The 17,451-nt window shown below is 46.0% G+C and overlaps 1 protein-coding gene across 3 annotated transcripts in view; it reads right to left on the bottom strand.

Annotated features, from left to right (window-relative positions):
• PPFIBP2 (PPFIB scaffold protein 2) overlaps positions 1-17,451 on the bottom strand; it is a 1,415,596-nt gene that overhangs the window by 1,216,240 nt on the left and 181,905 nt on the right. The window lies entirely within an intron of this gene.

Raw genomic sequence — 17,451 nt, 5'->3', positions numbered from 1 at the left:
TGACTGAAATATAGAGTAATTGCAGAGACATAATTTGACATCTATAAGATTTCTGAATTTTAGCTGCTTACTGAAATGTTATCATAACAAAGAAATAGACTAGAAGGCAAGAAAGCTCACAGTCTCTTGTAAGGCATAACCTCACAATAACGTATGTTACTGAATTTCAAGATGGCCATGTTTAAGACGTTTCATACTGGGGGGTGAACTCCTATTCACTTACTTTAAAAACCAGTTCTATCTATTGACATCAGGAAGCATCCTAACCACTTTACCACAGTTGTCACCATCAACCTTCAGATATAGAGCCAACTCTAGTTTCTGCAGTGACAAACAAGCATAGAGGAAAGCACCCAGAGCCTGTGTCAACTGCACTTGGTGGTTCTTTCTCTATTATGCTGATGAATGTCAGCCCTTTGAATCATACCTGAAGTTTCTGGCCCAAAAGTTAAAACCACAAACAAAATGTTTTAATATGGCTAAATCAGATGTGTGGAGTTTTTCATACTGAATGCAGTTTGTCTTGAAAAGCACCTTTGGTGATGTCCATTCCTCTTTTTTCTCCCCTGTATTTTAACACAAGCACTTTGAAGTACAAGCCACCCTTCCCATTTTTGTAAATTAAATAACATACCTGTGTTGTGTCTTCCCATGACCGCTTCCATGTGGTCTTTCTTTACAAGTGTGACTATGAGGTGGGACCCAATCAGATCCGCCCTCGTTCTGGTTTTGGAGATCATGTTTGCGTGTTACCACTTTGAGCTTGTGTGGGTTCTCAGTCAACCTCGGTCCCACTCTCCACTCTCCACTTGTTCGCTCATAAGGGACTATAGCATCGCAGCCCACAGTGTTAAGTCTTCTTTCACCTTTTCATCTGTGGGTCTCTTTTTAAGCCTCATTTCCTCAGCTACTGCCTATTCTCTTATGTCTTGACTCCACAGTATTCTGTTGGGTCTTCCTTTGACAGGCAGTGTATCGCTGTGAGACCTTTAGCTAAGAGGAGACCCAGCGCAGCAACATTGTGCTGCATTTTTAGGCTTGGGAAGCTAGTCAAGTAGTCAATGTTGTATGGTTCTCATCAATTTAAGGCAGGTCACCGGAGTACATATTGACACTACTTGCGTCCAGCACCATTCTAGTAGATGGCACATCCAGGTCATATGTAAACATGTGGGGGTGTGCTCCCCGCAATGCAGGCAGGCCAAGGACTTGTTCAGGTAAAATCTTTGGAAGGGGGAGGAGGGGGGGGGGGGGAGTACGAGACTTGTGTCATTGCTTTATAGTGCCCTAAAACTTGACAGATCTTCCACACCACTGTATCCTAGGCAGGCATGGGATAACTTGCTAGCCCCTCTGACAGAATCAGAGTAGACTGCGACCTGCACACAAGTGCAGGGGATTGCAAACAAAGCATGGATCAAGTTGACACACTTCATCTACCTCCACCACACCTATCTGATGCCTGCCAGATTGTAGAGATTTTTTTATTTTAACCTATTTGATCTGCTTTTGTAACCTTACTAATTTGTTAATACATCTTCATGGTTTGCAAACTTATCCCTCTCTGTTGTTCCTGTGGGGAAAATTCTGCTTCATTGTCATTGGTTCATTGCTAAATCTATTATTTAAGCCTCAGTTCCAGATAAAGGTTAATTCCAGAGGACATAGCAGAGATTCAAGTTTGTGCCAAGTTTGAAAACTCAATCCTTATCTCTCAGAAGACGAGTCTCACTAAGGTATTGGTAGTGAGAATGTACCCCAAAATTCACCAGAATCTGCCCCAAATCTATCCACGTCCCTGAGGTTCCTATAATCCAGTTTGGAGGATTGGCAGTGTTCCAGGGTTTCTTAGCAGTTGCTATACCTAGAAGTGTGAGTAAAGTAGGGTTATGCACTTTGGAATGTGTTGTCGAGTATCAAAGTGTTTGTGGGCTTTGATGAGTTAGTGTACTGCGAGCAGTGGTGTCTATTTTGTGTCCAGAAGGGCTCTGTGATTTTGTCAGATTTGTGATGCAGTTTTATGTATATCGCACATGCTTGTGAAGAGAACCATGCTTGCTGCAAAGAGCTGAAGTTTTGGTTCTTAGACTGATCAAAGTATAAAATACCAGGACAAACTGAGTTTATTAAGTTGTAACTTGTCTCTTAAGGTTTGTGGTGTTGGATCGAGAGGCACTATCGGTATCACATTGAGAAAGAGACTTTTAACTTCCATGGTGAGGATGCATTAATTGAGATTGTTATTTGGTTAGTCCTTTTGCGCAGAGGAACAGACAGCACTAGTAAGGGGGATTTTCCACTGGCTGAGGTTTCAGTTTGTGTGTGACAGCACCAGGAGGAAACTATTCCCCGATTCCCCTTCAGAGGAGGTGTACTTTGAAGTTTCTTTTAGTGAAACAGACTAAGATTTTTTTTGTTTATAATTGTTCATGCTAAGTTGATCGCTGAGGAGTGAGAGCTACTGTGAGGTGCAACAGGCTGCACCAAAAGGTGCTGCACTGCTATTGGTCGGTTCAAATGTGTGCCACACTGGTACTGGTCACTACATCAGAGATTGCTGCGCTGTGAGTGACTCGTTTTGTGGTGCAGCGCTGAGATTGGATGTTAGTGTTGTTGCGTGTAGCTTTGTGATTTGCTGAGAACTGCCAGTTATTTCAAGCAATTTTGAAGAGAAGGAAAATATCAGATTAGGGCCAAAAAGGCAGTTAAGAGTTGGCTGGAAGCGAAGTAGAGGCCTGGAGGAAATATATGATTGCAAGAGTTAGAATGCACCCTGCCTTAACTAGTAGAAGAACAGGGAGAAAGTAAGCAGAAGAGGAAGGTGGGGCTCAAGCAGAGAGTGATGAAGGGAGCGATAGGGAGGAAATCATCCATCTAGGTGACTCCCACCACCCGCAGATACAGGTGCACCTGTCCATCAGGGTCTCCTTGATGGGAGAGTACCTCCACAGTTAACCCCTGTAATGTTGTTAGTGCATGCTCTGCAGCAGGTGTGTGAGGCGAGCCCTGGGCCCTTATTCAAAAAACCAGGTCTTCAGCTTCTTGCGAAAGTCAAGAAGAAAGGAGGAGGCTCTGATCTGTTGTGGGAAGTCTTTCTAGGCTTTCGGGGCCAGGTATGAGAAGACGCAGACTCCTGCTCTGCTCTGGTATTTGTGTTGGGTGAATGCTAGTGAGAGACAGCAAAACAGGTGTCTGCAAGTTTGATGGAAGTGAATGCAGCTGTTCAGGTAGGCAGGGCCAGTGTTGTGGAGAGCTTTGTAGATGTGGGTGAGGAGTTTAACATATGCATGCTTGTATATCACGAGCAAGTGGAGCTCCCTAAGTAGTGGTGTGATGGGGGCTCAACTTGGGAGGTAGCGTGTTCTACTCCCAAATTTACATTCAGCACTGATTTAACATCCAGCACTCCAGATAATACCATTGAATTCTATGTCAGCCGAATCTACTGTATCCCTGAATAGGACTACTACTGTTGCATCAGCTGTCACAACTACAAAGACCACTTTTGTGTCTGGGATTGATACCTTTGCAGAGATGAGAGCAAGACCCTGAATAGGAGCAACCCCTCTTATGAGCGTGCCTACTGTAGAGATGATAGCCATAAGTCATGGTAATCAGAGATTGACACCTATTTAATAAGAACGCTAGATGTGATAAGGGTGAAGGTAGAGTTAGAGGAAATCATTAAGGGTTAATAGATGGGTAAAATGAAGAAGAACTTTTGTTTCTTTGCAAAGAAGCTGCTAGGAGTTCTTTTGTGACACATTAGGCTCTCAAAGGGGTAGCGACAGAGCTTGGTATTGAACTTCAAAAAGTGAGGCTCTAGGAAAAAAATTCTGGATATTCATGACTGAGAGTGCACTTAAGAACATGCAACCCTCTGGGTTAAAACTGCAACTTGGGAAACTAATCAGTAGCATTTAATTGTGGAGCTACACACAGAGGTTTAGCAATAGATGGACTGGAAAAGAAAGATGCTGTAAAAGGGACAGTGTGGGAGCGCTTCAGAGGTCAGAGCTTACTGACAGAAAGGTGTAGACGGGAGATTATGTGCCTGTGCCTTGGAGTGGTCATGATCTTTACAGATTTGCAAATTAATTTCTCAAGGTAACGGAACATACGGATTTTTGGTACACCCAGCATGATAGGTTTTTGAAGATTTCAGAAAAAGTTTGAGAGGATTTTTATACATTCTTTGACATAGTGATCCCCAATGATTTGTGAGCAGAGTGTAAAGCAGCTGTTCAGTGTACAGCCACCGAAGGGTACCGAAACTTATGCTTCATCTGCTGTGGTCATGGAAAAGTATAATTGGAAGTTAACTTTTTGAAAACTAGGGATCCCCCAGAAAAAGACTGATTTGTTGATCAAGGACTACACAAAAGTAAAAAAAAACAGTGCATTACTATTACGAAAGACGAGTACACGCCTTTTGTCAGCACAGTGGCATTGAAAATCTTGAGCAAGGAAATCGCAGTAATGTTGTGTCACAGTGTCTTCTTGGGTTACATCCGAAGATTAGTTCACAGATCCAGCAGAAGGTGATTTGTTGGCAGTCCAAGACTTTGAATACAGTTCTGTGATATGCAAATTATTGAAGTAATGATTTGGAAGCAGATGAAGAAGCACATGTGGAAATCATGCCTGGATCCCAGATGGCTCGGCCCTTATCAAGTCATTGTGGTCATGAACACTGCAGTTAAATGTGGGTGCCTTCTGAGTTAGATTCATGCGTGACACACTTGGAGATTGAGACAAGCTGAATAAAGAAGGGGTGACAGTCACTTCTGAGATGCAAAGACCAAACTCAGAACGATCCGAGAGCTCAGAGGGAGAAGGAGGAGAGTGCACACATGTGTCTAAGAATCACACAAGACAAGTGCAGGGCCTTTGGTCAATGAGCCCTGAGTAGCCACAGTTAGCCAAGCTGAAGAAGATGCAAGCACAGACTCTGAGCTGGAAATAGGGATAAGCAGTGTGACCAGCGGGGCTGTCAGACCTGACAGTCTATGGTGTAGTCTTCCCCAAATCTTTTGCCTTCTCACTTTCTGTTTGCCAAAATCACTTTATTGGCTTTAGGATCTGTGCACTTTACCACTGCTAACCAGCGCTAAAGTGCTTGTGTTCACCCCTTTAAACATGGTAAAATAGGCTTACACCCAATTATCACATTTAATTTATTTATATACTAGCAAAGTAGTCCTACACGTACCCAGGACCAGTAAAATATATACTACTAGTGGGCCTGCAGCTCTTATTATACCACCCACCTAAGTAGCCCTTCAAACATGTCTCAGGCCTGCCATTGCAGCCTGTGTGTAGTTTTTAACTGCCAAATCGAACTAGCAAAGTGAACCCTTTGCCAGGCCTAAACCTTCCTTTAAAAAAAGTATATGTAACCCCTATGGTAGGCCATAAACAAACTGTTGAAAATTAGTACGGTTTTGTGAACATTATCTGCGCCATCTTGCCTCTTCCCCTGATGCCACACTTTTGTCGTGCGCACCCGCCATTTTAGAATGCCCTGATCAGAACGAACCCTTTTTCATGCCGCTGGCCCCTGACATAGCCCTTCGCCTTCACTAAGCCTGCACGCTGACCAACCCCCTGCTTGCACCTGCCTAGAATCATAAACCCCTCTTCGGCGCTGCTCTGCCCCAGGCCCTCATCCTGTTCCCAGCGCGACACCTCCCTTCTTCCCTTTCATGATCTCCGGCCCTTTGATGCAAACCCCCTTTTCCCCGTGTGCCCGTTCGTCTTCCTCATTCCCAGGCCGACACCCAGCTCTGCCGATACTGTTCCTTGCCCCTCCCCGTACAATAGAAAGTTTCCCCCCAGCAAGGGATCCCCGGGTTGATCAAAGTCCCCGCCCTACGAGATCCGATCGAACCCCACACACTCCGTGAATCGGCGGAATATCCAGCTGCGCGATGATCATCACCTGTTGTGAACGGGGCGGGGACTTCCACTGTAACCTTGCGTGGGAACGGGCTGGGAAGGGGGGATTCTGAGGATGTCTTTCCGTACATCAAAGTATCGACGAGAATGTGTTACATGCAATAAAGAGATAAACGTGTGTATAAGAGGCCAGGCCTCAGGGATGCAGTTAGAGCACCTCAGAACGATACCTTCTGTCCGTTTTGCTGTGTTCTCCTCCGGAGAGAATAAAAACCTTGTTTCCTGCTTTCCAGTCTCCAGCGCCTGCCTCTTCATTGATTAAATAACTAGAGGGTCACAGAGGCAATACCGCCGGGCAAATATCGATTGTCCCCGACCCGACTCAGGTTTCAACAATTGGCGTCCCAAGCGTGGGGCCCATCAGCGACTCGTGGATCCAGTGGGAGAGGTCCCGACGACAGAGTGAACGACTGCAACGATCGGGAGAGCTCTTGCCCAATAGACCCTCGTCTGGCAGCCGATCATCCGAACTTCACTAGTTCCGAACAGACCTCTCTCGAGTGATCTACGGTCCTGACTGGGGACCATTAGGAGTGCCGTGAGAATTACGAGAAAAAGAGGACGATCGGGCGCTGGATTCGGAAGACAAGAAACTGTCCACATGGTCCGGGTAAGGTCGTGTAATCACGACAAGGTGCGAAATGATTGCTTGATTGTTTGATTGCTTGATTATTTATAAAATACTAGTATTACTCTTTGTTTGACCTAATTGGAGATTCACTGTCTGCACACGGAGAAACAGTAGGCTCCTTCTCTTTTGCAAACGGTGAAGGATAGGTAACGTAACCGTCGCGCCTATCTTTCTCCCCCACTGACTATTATTTCTCAACGGTTTTTGGGAGACTCCCCACTCCCTCACTGATTAACTGGGTTCTTTAACCCCGAACTACTGTTCACAGATTGTCTTCTGGAGATTCTCTGTCTGCAAACCGGAAACAACAGCTTCCTCTTTGCGGTTAGTGAAAGGGTAGAGGACGCAGACTTTTGCGCCCTACTTACTCTCCCCATTGTCCTTTTTCTATCCTATTTATTTATTTATTAATTGCTTGATTGTTCCGCGTTCTTGGTTACTCTTTTTTATTTTTGTTCATGAGGTATTCACTGCCTGCAAACAACGTAGAATAGGAATATTCTGTCTAGTCTTTGCACCTAGTGATAAGATAGGCACTGCTGACTTATTAGTCCCTCGTTACGAGCTGTCATGTCTGTCTTCTCCCCATTGATTGATAATTGGTTCAGCCCGGACCGTGTATTAGAGGTGGACCATATAGCTCCACTAGAAGGCACCCCTAATAAGGACATGTTCATAAACTATGGATTAGTTACCATAGCCTATAATAAATTGTGGCACAGGTATACCAAAGAAAGTCAAGACAAACAGTGGCCACTGGCAGGATCCTTTGACCTTGATAAAATAGAAACGTTAGAAATAGCCCTTCGAAATAATAAGACAACGCCTATTATGCTCGACAGTCTCGGTATGTGGCGCAGAGAGGCTATGCAACGACAGAGAAAAGACGAGGACAAGCCAAGTAGAGAAATATACCGACAGGACAACCCCAGGACACCGCTACCCACAACTTATCCCCCGACACTATGCAAAAGACGACCAGACTTAGGGCCAGACCAATGCGCTTTTTGTAGATATGTCGGACACTGGAAAGCCCAATGCCCGACTCTACTGAGCGTGAGTAAAGGCAAAGGGCCGACAGGAACGACAGACCGGCAGTACGAGAAAAAGCGCGAGACAAAGAAGAACCCGACTTACATAAGCAGACCAGATAGAACCACCACGTTTGATTATGCCCGATGGCACAGATTTCGCCAGGACAATTTCAGCGGCATGCTCAAGTTCTCCTAGGTCGGGCAACGTCAAGACGGGAACCCAGCCTCGCTTTAAAATTCACAGACGGAAAGAGATAATCATGACCAATAACTGTTTTATATTCGTCTTGGGTCTTTGTATGTCGTACTTGTACTGTCCCCCGTCTGAGTTTGTGTGTATGTAATGTACGAATCTGCGTCATCCCTCTACACGTGTTTCCGTGTTACTCGACCTCTGTTAGCAGAAACTTAGCATAAAAGCAACCTGGAAAGAAAGAAATGGCAAAACAAAATCCGTAGACCATTGATGAACTTGAACTTTTAATTTAGCACAACAAACAAGGAATAATAACGGTAAAACTGTAGAAAATGAAAGTCAAACAGAACATTCACCCCCCCCCCCATTCTGGAACCTTCCAAGGTAGGGCAGGGTTACGGCTACGCCCAACCAGCGACAACCCATATAAGGCGGGCCCCGCTGCCAACTCTTGGTCAGGAAATCTTAACGTATGGGGGAGCCGGAGGAGAGGCAGGAGCCAGCTGCCTGGGCAGTTGTAGGTAGTCCCGCCACATGTCTCCTCAGCCAGCCGCAACGGGCCTGGATAGACTTAAGTAGTCCCGCCACATGTCCAGAGAAGAACGAGGCACCTCTTTCTTTTCCTTCCGTAACAGCCGCAGCAGCTCTGGACGGCGGGATATCCTGCACGTACCTCCACAACAATTTGTCCAAGTTGGGCTGGGAGGGAGAGGCGACGCGGACGAGCCTCTCCCACCTCCACCGATAGGAGGTCTCCCAGCCCCCGGCCCGACGCCGAACACCCCCAGTCAGGCGATGGTGCCAATACTTCCACAGCACCGAACACACCATGGTGGCACCCCAGTACTCGCGCAGCACCGAACGTGCAATGGTGGCCATATTTTCGGAACACCGAACCAGCAATGACTGCACTGATACTCGTGCCGCGCCGAATGCGCGCCACAGGTGGCCATACTCCCACAGCAGAGCACAAGACTTGGGGAACATCGGATGTGGAGAGACCTTCATGCGGGGCGATGAAAAAGAACAGCATGGAGTGCACCGGGAGAAGGAGACGGCGCGAACGAGTCTCCCTCGCCCCCCCCCAGGTGGGGGCATCACAGCTGCACCCCAGCTGAACGTCCCGCTTTCACACAACAGGGACCTCTTCCTTTCACTCCGAAGGATCTCTCCCACTCTTGCAAAACTCGACGAGAGTGGCCCCTGTAAGGCCTCAAAATGGCGTCTGGGTCCGCTGGAAGGCGGGCCCCGGCCACTAGAGTAACTTTGACCAGCAATATAACTCAAACATTTGCCCGCTGGGGCACGAGCCCCCCATCTCCGACAGCATCTCCGCAGCCTTGAAGATCCTACAAAGGTCCCCGGCGGAACCTTCGGCCTCTGCAGGTTTCCGGTAAGGGACGGCTGCCTTGATCGCCAACGAAATAAACGTGACGTTGCCACTCCCTCTGTTAGCATGAATTCTAGAACTGCCGAAAAGGACTCTGGTCCAACTGCCAGTAATGGGAACATTTCCCCCTGATGCTGCCTCCGGACTGAGCCGGCCCCGCCCAAGATGGCGCTGGTATCCATCGGAACTTACGAACACCTCGTGGTGTTCCTTCGCACTAATATAAACTTGATGTTCTGAGACTTTATATGATCCTTTGTACACTTGGCTAGAAAAGACAAGGAGAGCTCACTCGACGAACAGTATGAAAGGATCGCGTTACAAATGCTGATTACAAATGTACAATGTATTATATTTTTTTATAGCTGATGTATAACCTCATCTACGACGCACACATACGGTATACATATAGGAAATCTGATTGCAACTATTATGATTATGCTTCTAAATTATGAAAATAAATGCCCCCCCCCCGAACCCCCAGCCAATTAATAGACGTTTTAGTTTCTTACAAATGAATGAATAAAACTTTCCGATGTTTTTATTGCTGCAAACGACACCCCCCACTGTACGCACTTTAGCCATTGCCACGACCGGCCAAATACGACCGCACCCTCATAATCCACGTGCTGAAATGATTTTGCAAAATAAAGTTTTTTGAAACTATGGACGGGTATTGCATGCTTTATTTTAAAAATGTGGGATCGGTGGGAAAGTTCTTTTCTGTGCACCCTACTCTGCTCTCTCTTTAAGGTTAAAAGAAGATGGTTGCCCAGCCCTGGAGGACGGGTCGGATCGACAACACGACACCCCGCCTTCAAAAGTACGCGACTGACCCATGAACTCTGGCGTAGAGGAAGGCCTTGACTTCCAAGGATGGGTAAAACGAACGGTGTAAATGAGGGAATGTTAAAGGAGGGTAAAATGAAATGGTGTAAATGTTATAAAGTACAACGTTCCAAGGTATCAGGGAACGGAGCTGACCCAAGAACCGAAGAACCTTAGAACGCCACAGCGTTGACAGAGGTTTAAGGATCCCGATAGTGAGATACATCCTTTTGACTAGATACCTCGTACTAGGCACCTCTGGTTTCCTTTTTACGTTTTCCCCGCACACGACCTATAAGGGCACACTGCCCCCCCCCCCTGACTCCAGAAACCATATCCCCGGGGACTCTGCCCCGAGGAGGGAAGACGAGTAAGAGGTGAGTAAAAAGGACTCCTGAATACATGTATTTAAATATGCGCGAATGCTGTCTCTCCCACCCCCTTTTTCCTTCCCTCTGCAGGTTACATCAGAGATTACAGCCGAGGTGTGGCGAAGATCCGAAGCCTTGCCATGTCTAATACACGGAGCAGACTAGCACCGCAAGGTGGTGCCTAAGCACGCCTGCAAACTACTCACGTATCGAACAAACCCGAAAAATTAGCACAACCTGATAAAAAGTGACCACCCTTAAACCAGACCGGACGAATGAACCCATGTCACATATGATGCGAAACTATGAGAGAATGTGTGTGTGTGACTGAGGCGTTGACCCAACTGGTCGAAGGACCGAGAATGCGAGAAAGTGCGACAAAATGGTACCTCCTTTCTTCTTTCCTTTTTCTCAAGGCGCGTCCCCTCTACCCTGTTTAATGCTCAAACTGCATGATTACAAGATTCTAACGCAGACCCATGAATGCCCTTTACTGTGTAATGCACTAAATAGCCTTTCTTGAATACACTGCCACCCTCTCTGTTGCACGTGTACTATTTAGCCTGCCGTTGCGCTCTCTCTCTCTCTCTCTCTCTCTCTCTCTCTCTCTCTCTCTCTCTCTCTCTCTCTCTCTCTCTCTCTCTCCCTCTATTTTTGCACTCCCACTCTTCCGAGTGATTAGCCCCGAAATTGGCAGACTGCCCCCCCTAGCACACCACCTAATTGGCTTCAAATACCGTCAGTATTTGCACAAAAAACTTGTCTTTAATACAATCACCCCGAGACCGCGTCATTACCTCTCCTTTTCCGCCGGAAGTCAATGAACCGAGGTTGGGCCGTAAGGGAAAGGACAGGAAAGACGACAGAGGTTCCCTAATCTGGCCCGTAATAAGGGAACTACATGTCAACGGCTCCTATGGTATAAGAAAGGACCTCAGAATACGCGACCTTCCCCACCCCGACTTGTCGCAATACCCAAACAGGAAAAATGATCACCCCTGTTACATCCCCTGTCTTTTCTGATTAAGTACTCAGGCCGTAGGAAGTTACGTAGGACCCAGAATGATGTTTTACAAGGTTAACTGACTAGTCCAAGGTGAATCATCGAAATGAACCCCGTAGTAGTTGAAAAGCAGGATGCATCGATAGAAAAGAAATGTTTAGCCATGTTCGTCTCTCAGCAAAATGCCTGTGTAGTACCATGTTGACAACTCACAGTACCCTTTGTAAATGTAAAACTCTAGAGAACGGCATATCTTTGCCAGGTTCGTCTCACGAAGGTGGGTCACCATCAGATGAACTGTCGTGACTGTAATAAATAATTGTGAAGGAAAGTCATAGTAGATCCAACAGGCCCGTCACCGGTCATTCATATGCCAGTTGTGAACACTAATATAACGGGCATTTTCATTCTTTGCCTGGAGCTGGGAGAGAAATAGACTTTTTGATTATCTTCATCTGCAAATTCTCTAAAGACTGTCTTTTCAAACTTGTTTAAGGGTACTGCTGTTGGAGGAGAGAAGGACCGGATGTGGGAGCACGAGGCCTGACTGCAGACTAAGGAACACCTGCGACATTAGCCAAGGCGAGACCACGACAGAAAAGAGCTGCAGGACGAGGCACTGTTTTCGACAACATGAGAAGAAAGGGCCGACCTGATGCCCCTGCTCGATGTCCAGTGTTTGCCGACAAGTCCCCGCTCTCTGAATTCGGTCACACGCCCGCCTATCTGAAGTCTCTTGTTCCCCTAGTCTGTTCCTAATTTGGCCTTGCTCCATCCCCCTTTTCCTCCGACCTACCCTATGGACTGTTTTGTACGCTCTTCTTCCATCTGAACTTTCTGACAATCACCTCAAAGGACACAGGGCGAAAAGGACCTTTCCGACCAGAAACGCGAGGAAAGGGTCGTGCCCTGCAACGCAGAACTTAGAATAGAGCTGGACTTGTAGCTCCACCGCCGGTGCTCCTCAGCGCCAACGAAAGACAACAAAGAATAATGAGAACTCGTTAACTTCGAACATTTGACATCCTCAATCACCGTTTCTGCTATGCCTCATTTCTCTCCCAGCCGCCATTGTATTGATCATGCTCCAATCCGAATCTGAGATATGTAATAACTTACCAGTTCACGTTATGAAATGTATTCGCTGCTCTCGCTACAGAATCGTTTTTTTGTATTACATTTTTATGACTTTTCTGCTAAACAAATTGATCAAAGTTTATCAAATAGGTCCACCTCCTAAAAACTAGAAATGTTAAAACGTATCGTTTACAACTCTTTTTCATCTAGGGTTCCTACCGTTTTCTTTCTCATGCCCACCACAATAGAACCGGGTAGAAAATGAACCAGCAAGATGTCTTGAATATGTTAAAGGGAGGACTGTTGAAAATTAGTACGGTTTTGTGAACATTATCTGCGCCATCTTGCCTCTTCCCCTGATGCCACACTTTTGTCGTGCGCACCCGCCATTTTAGAATGCCCTGATCAGAACGAACCCTTTTTCATGCCGCTGGCCCCTGACATAGCCCTTCGCCTTCACTAAGCCTGCACGCTGACCAACCCCCTGCTTGCACCTGCCTAGAATCATAAACCCCTCTTCGGCGCTGCTCTGCCCCAGGCCCTCATCCTGTTCCCAGCGCGACACCTCCCTTCTTCCCTTTCATGATCTCCGGCCCTTTGATGCAAACCCCCTTTTCCCCGTGTGCCCGTTCGTCTTCCTCATTCCCAGGCCGACACCCAGCTCTGCCGATACTGTTCCTTGCCCCTCCCCGTACAATAGAAAGTTTCCCCCCAGCAAGGGATCCCCGGGTTGATCAAAGTCCCCGCCCTACGAGATCCGATCGAACCCCACATACTCCGTGAATCGGCGGAATATCCAGCTGCGCGATGATCATCACCTGTTGTGAACGGGGCGGGGACTTCCACTGTAACCTTGCGTGGGAACGGGCTGGGAAGGGGGGATTCTGAGGATGTCTTTCCGTACATCAAAGTATCGACGAGAATGTGTTACATGCAATAAAGAGATAAACGTGTGTATAAGAGGCCAGGCCTCAGGGATGCAGTTAGAGCACCTCAGAACGATACCTTCTGTCCGTTTTGCTGTGTTCTCCTCCGGAGAGAATAAAAACCTTGTTTCCTGCTTTCCAGTCTCCAGCGCCTGCCTCTTCATTGATTAAATAACTAGAGGGTCACAGAGGCAATACCGCCGGGCAAATATCGATTGTCCCCGACCCAGGTTTCAACAAAACCTTAGGACAGTGTGCATTGAATTTAAAATATAATTTACCTGTACAAATAGTGAAAAGCTCCCATATTAATTTTTTACCACTGGGAGGCCTATCTCTCACCACAAGACAACATTGGGTTACCTTATTATCTTTAATGAGTGTTGACTATGATTGGGAAAAGGTAGAAATGTCTTGTTTGTTTCTCAAACAAATTGTAATTTGATGTCCTCTTTACTGTTAGTCAGATTTTAAGTCACAATTTTTTAAATGTCACATTGCCTTTATCTTGTTGTAACCATTTGGTGCCTGCAGCCTATGTCCTAGGTCACATCAATATGAATAGTTGGCAGCTGGCCTTCTGTATTCCTCCCAGACAGTGAGACAAAGGGGAACTAGGTGTTGGCAACATGGGTGGGGCAGAGCTGCTCACTGTCCCACTTATTTCAAAGGGCTGCCTCCACCACACTCACAAAGGAACTTGATGCCAGCCTTTGTCACCCAAGACCACTTGCAGCCTGAGCAGGTGAAGGAAGAAAGGACATTTCCAGACCCAGATGGAGGGATAGCCTTGACGTTTATCCCACTATAAAGGCTGACACCAGGTATAAATACTGGACACAAAGACCAACTCTTCAGTATGCTCCTGGACCTGCAGAGGACCCCCAGAAAGACTGCTTTGTACTTCAGAGGACAGCCTTGCTGTTTCATGCCAGCTTTGTACCTCAAAGGGCTGCCCTGCTACCACCAGAGGACTGTCCTGGTGCTTGAAGCTTCCCTTACACTTCAGAGAACTGCCCTGCAGCTTGCCTTGCTGCTTGATCCCAGGACCACCAGAGTGACTCCAAGAGCTAGTTGGCTGACCTCCCGGGTGATCTATAGGGACACAACAATCTCCAGAGACCTTGGACCCTGCACCGTACCTCTGTCTGGAGTGCATCCTGACCGTCAAGTGGTGTCCAACCAGTCCTAGACCCTTGGAGATGGTGCTGAAGGTGCGTCTCCAAGCCAAAATCTGCAACCTGGGGACTTAGAAAATGTTTCCCCAAACATTGACCCGAGAACCGACAAGACAAGGACCAATCTGCTCACCGATCTGCCTGCGGTGCATTGCCAGTTAGCCTGACTTCATGGTAGCTCCTGCTACATTCTTCTCTGCAACAGCAAATCCTGTCCAGCGGAAGCTCTCAGAAAGGATTTCGGTCCTCGTGGAGCCCTAAGCTACAGCCTGGAGCTTTGTTCACCTGGAGATTTTTGCCTTCCAAAAAAGTGACAAAGTTCAAACGTAAAGATCTTCACATCAGCTTCGTCCAGAGACTCTCTCCTCCTCAATCACCGCCGGCTGCCTTGCCTCACTAAACTTACCTTCTTATGAACTTTTCTTCAAATTATCTTCTACGTTTACCGAACCACAATCTAACGCAGGCAGCCTTAAGTATTGACTTTGCTCTGGTCTCTAGTGACCAGATAGAAGGTTAAGCACAGGTTAATTCATTGACTTTTGTGGTTCACCCTGACAGTGATTGTGGTTGTTGATTGAGAAGGGTCTTCACTCCCTCAATCAAAAACCCAGTTTCCCACAAGTGCCAAGAAACAATGGTGGGCAAAGGGTGGAGAGAGACAGACCTTATGTGTCTGAATAATGATTCGAGGAGGTCATCAATGAGGAGACAGAAACCAGTGAGCAAAGTGAAAGTGAAAAGCCAGTAATCCGGAGATCAATACAAAACATGGGTGCCTCATCAAAGGTACTCAGCTATTGAATGGACATATTTTGGTGAAAGTAAAGCTGACTTGAGAATACATGATTGGTGACCAACAGTCTGTTTTTGAGAAACCTCTGTGATCAAAGCTGCCACATTTTGACTGACTGAATTTTGCTCTTGACTGAACTAAAGTGAACAGACACTTCTGAATGACTGAACTTTGAAGTAAATGTTGTGATGGCTTTTGGGGCCCAGTAAAAGAGTAGGGATGTCATTTTCGAAGATTGATGTTGGGATAGGGATTGAATTTGAAGCAGCTGAACCTAATTTTATCGTGGAGAAGTCAACAGTTTTACAGAATATTGCACAGATAAGACGACACTTGTAGTCTGCATGTTTATTGTTGTTTCAGAATCTTGCATGTTTTCCTTTCTGATTCATGAGAAATCCAGTTGATCCTTTCTCGAAGCCAGTGAGGAGCAATAGCAGACATAGTATCAATAGTTTTTATAATTATAATGATATTAATTGAGTTTCCTTGCAGAGACCTTGAAACATTATCGACCCCAGCTCCCATAGAAGAGCAGCCTTGTTTCGATTCAAAATTTTCATAGAGAAGGATTTGAGGAAAACATCATACCAGAGCCTACTTTAAATGATATAGAAAAGAAGCATAGGTTTAATTTAGAGCCTCTTCATGGTAAAAGGGCTAAGGGTGATTTTGCAAATAATGTTTTCTTCAGGTTGTTGCATGCTTATCCACAACTAATAGTGTAGTGTAGTTCCTATATTCCCAATAGGCTCTGCGCATTGGAATAATATAAACAGCAGTGTAGACGTAGGACTGAGGTCGACTAGGTCTCTACTGACTATATTAGACTTAATTAGTTTTGCCAGCTAGCTCAGAGGTCACTAGAAACTTTCTCGAATAAACAAGGAGGAGTTTAACTACCCTGGATAGACAAGGAGGGATTAGCTTCTGACAATCATAAACATGACAACTTTGCTCCCGCAGAATAAGAGTGTATCTCAAGAGTCGTGTGAAAACAACAGACAATTATTTCACTCAGTCAATCGTGCGTACTTAGTTTCACCAGAGTGCAGAGAAATAGAGAGACGGGCGTTTTCAATAAAAGGTGTTATTTATTGAGCAGTCTTCTTTCTCATGCAAGAGAAATGAATTGCCACAATTGCAATACTTATAGTAAAGTGCGTACAGTAAAAGGAGTATTATGAAATAATACTGTAAAAGCATTGATATGGTTTCTTAGCCATATGATACTTTGAAATAGATAATATATATACATACATAAATACATTGACTAACGTACTCAACTGGTGCTTCTAAATACGCCTACCCCGGTGTACCTGACCTAAGCCTAATACGTGGGAAGGAGTAAATAAGTAGCAGTTTAAGTTAAGTTGGTTTTGCCAAGAATCTGAATCAAGAATTCTCTTTAAGGGTTTAGTCAGCTCCGTACCTGGGTAGTAGAAAGCAGGAGGTCTGTTATCTCTTTCTCAGGACTCAATATCCCAGCAACCCGCAAGGGCGGCTGAGAACACCGGAGCTGGATTTTCTCGGCTGGAGAAAAAGACAGCGTCTCTCTCAGTGCGTCAAAGGGGAGGGGCGGCGTCTGTGAGCTCTCGCATCAGCTGGGCTCTCGGGCAAGTAGATAGCTGCTCTGCCCCAAAACACCGTGTGTTTGCTTAAGGCATCGTTGGTATATTTATACCTGAAAGGTGCCGGGTTTGACGTAAGGTTGGACATAAGACGTCAATAAAGATGTCACTAAGAACTGGCCGTTCTTTCAGTGCTCACAGGAGTTCTAGGACAAATCAAAACAGAAGCATGGGGATTTCCTGTTTGCTGGAGGTTTGCTTTGTTTAAATAACGCGTTGTACTTTCTAGGAGTCTGGGGAAGTAGCCTCGCTTAATTTGGGCTGCATGGGCTACGACTAAATATGGATATGATTCTTATGCCTTTATAAGGATATTATTTATTATAGCCATACAAGGGCATAAATTAGGAATATTGAATTAGGGTCATAGATAGAAATACAACACCCACTCCACGATCTGATGTCCCTCATTACTAAAACTAAGCAATAGTA

This window comes from Lissotriton helveticus, chromosome 3_1 (assembly GCF_964261635.1).
Source record: "Lissotriton helveticus chromosome 3_1, aLisHel1.1, whole genome shotgun sequence".
In the NCBI taxonomy this organism is placed as follows: domain Eukaryota; kingdom Metazoa; phylum Chordata; class Amphibia; order Caudata; family Salamandridae; genus Lissotriton; species Lissotriton helveticus.
Note: the sequence above shows the minus strand (reverse complement) of the source record. Positions and strands in the feature narration are given on the sequence as shown.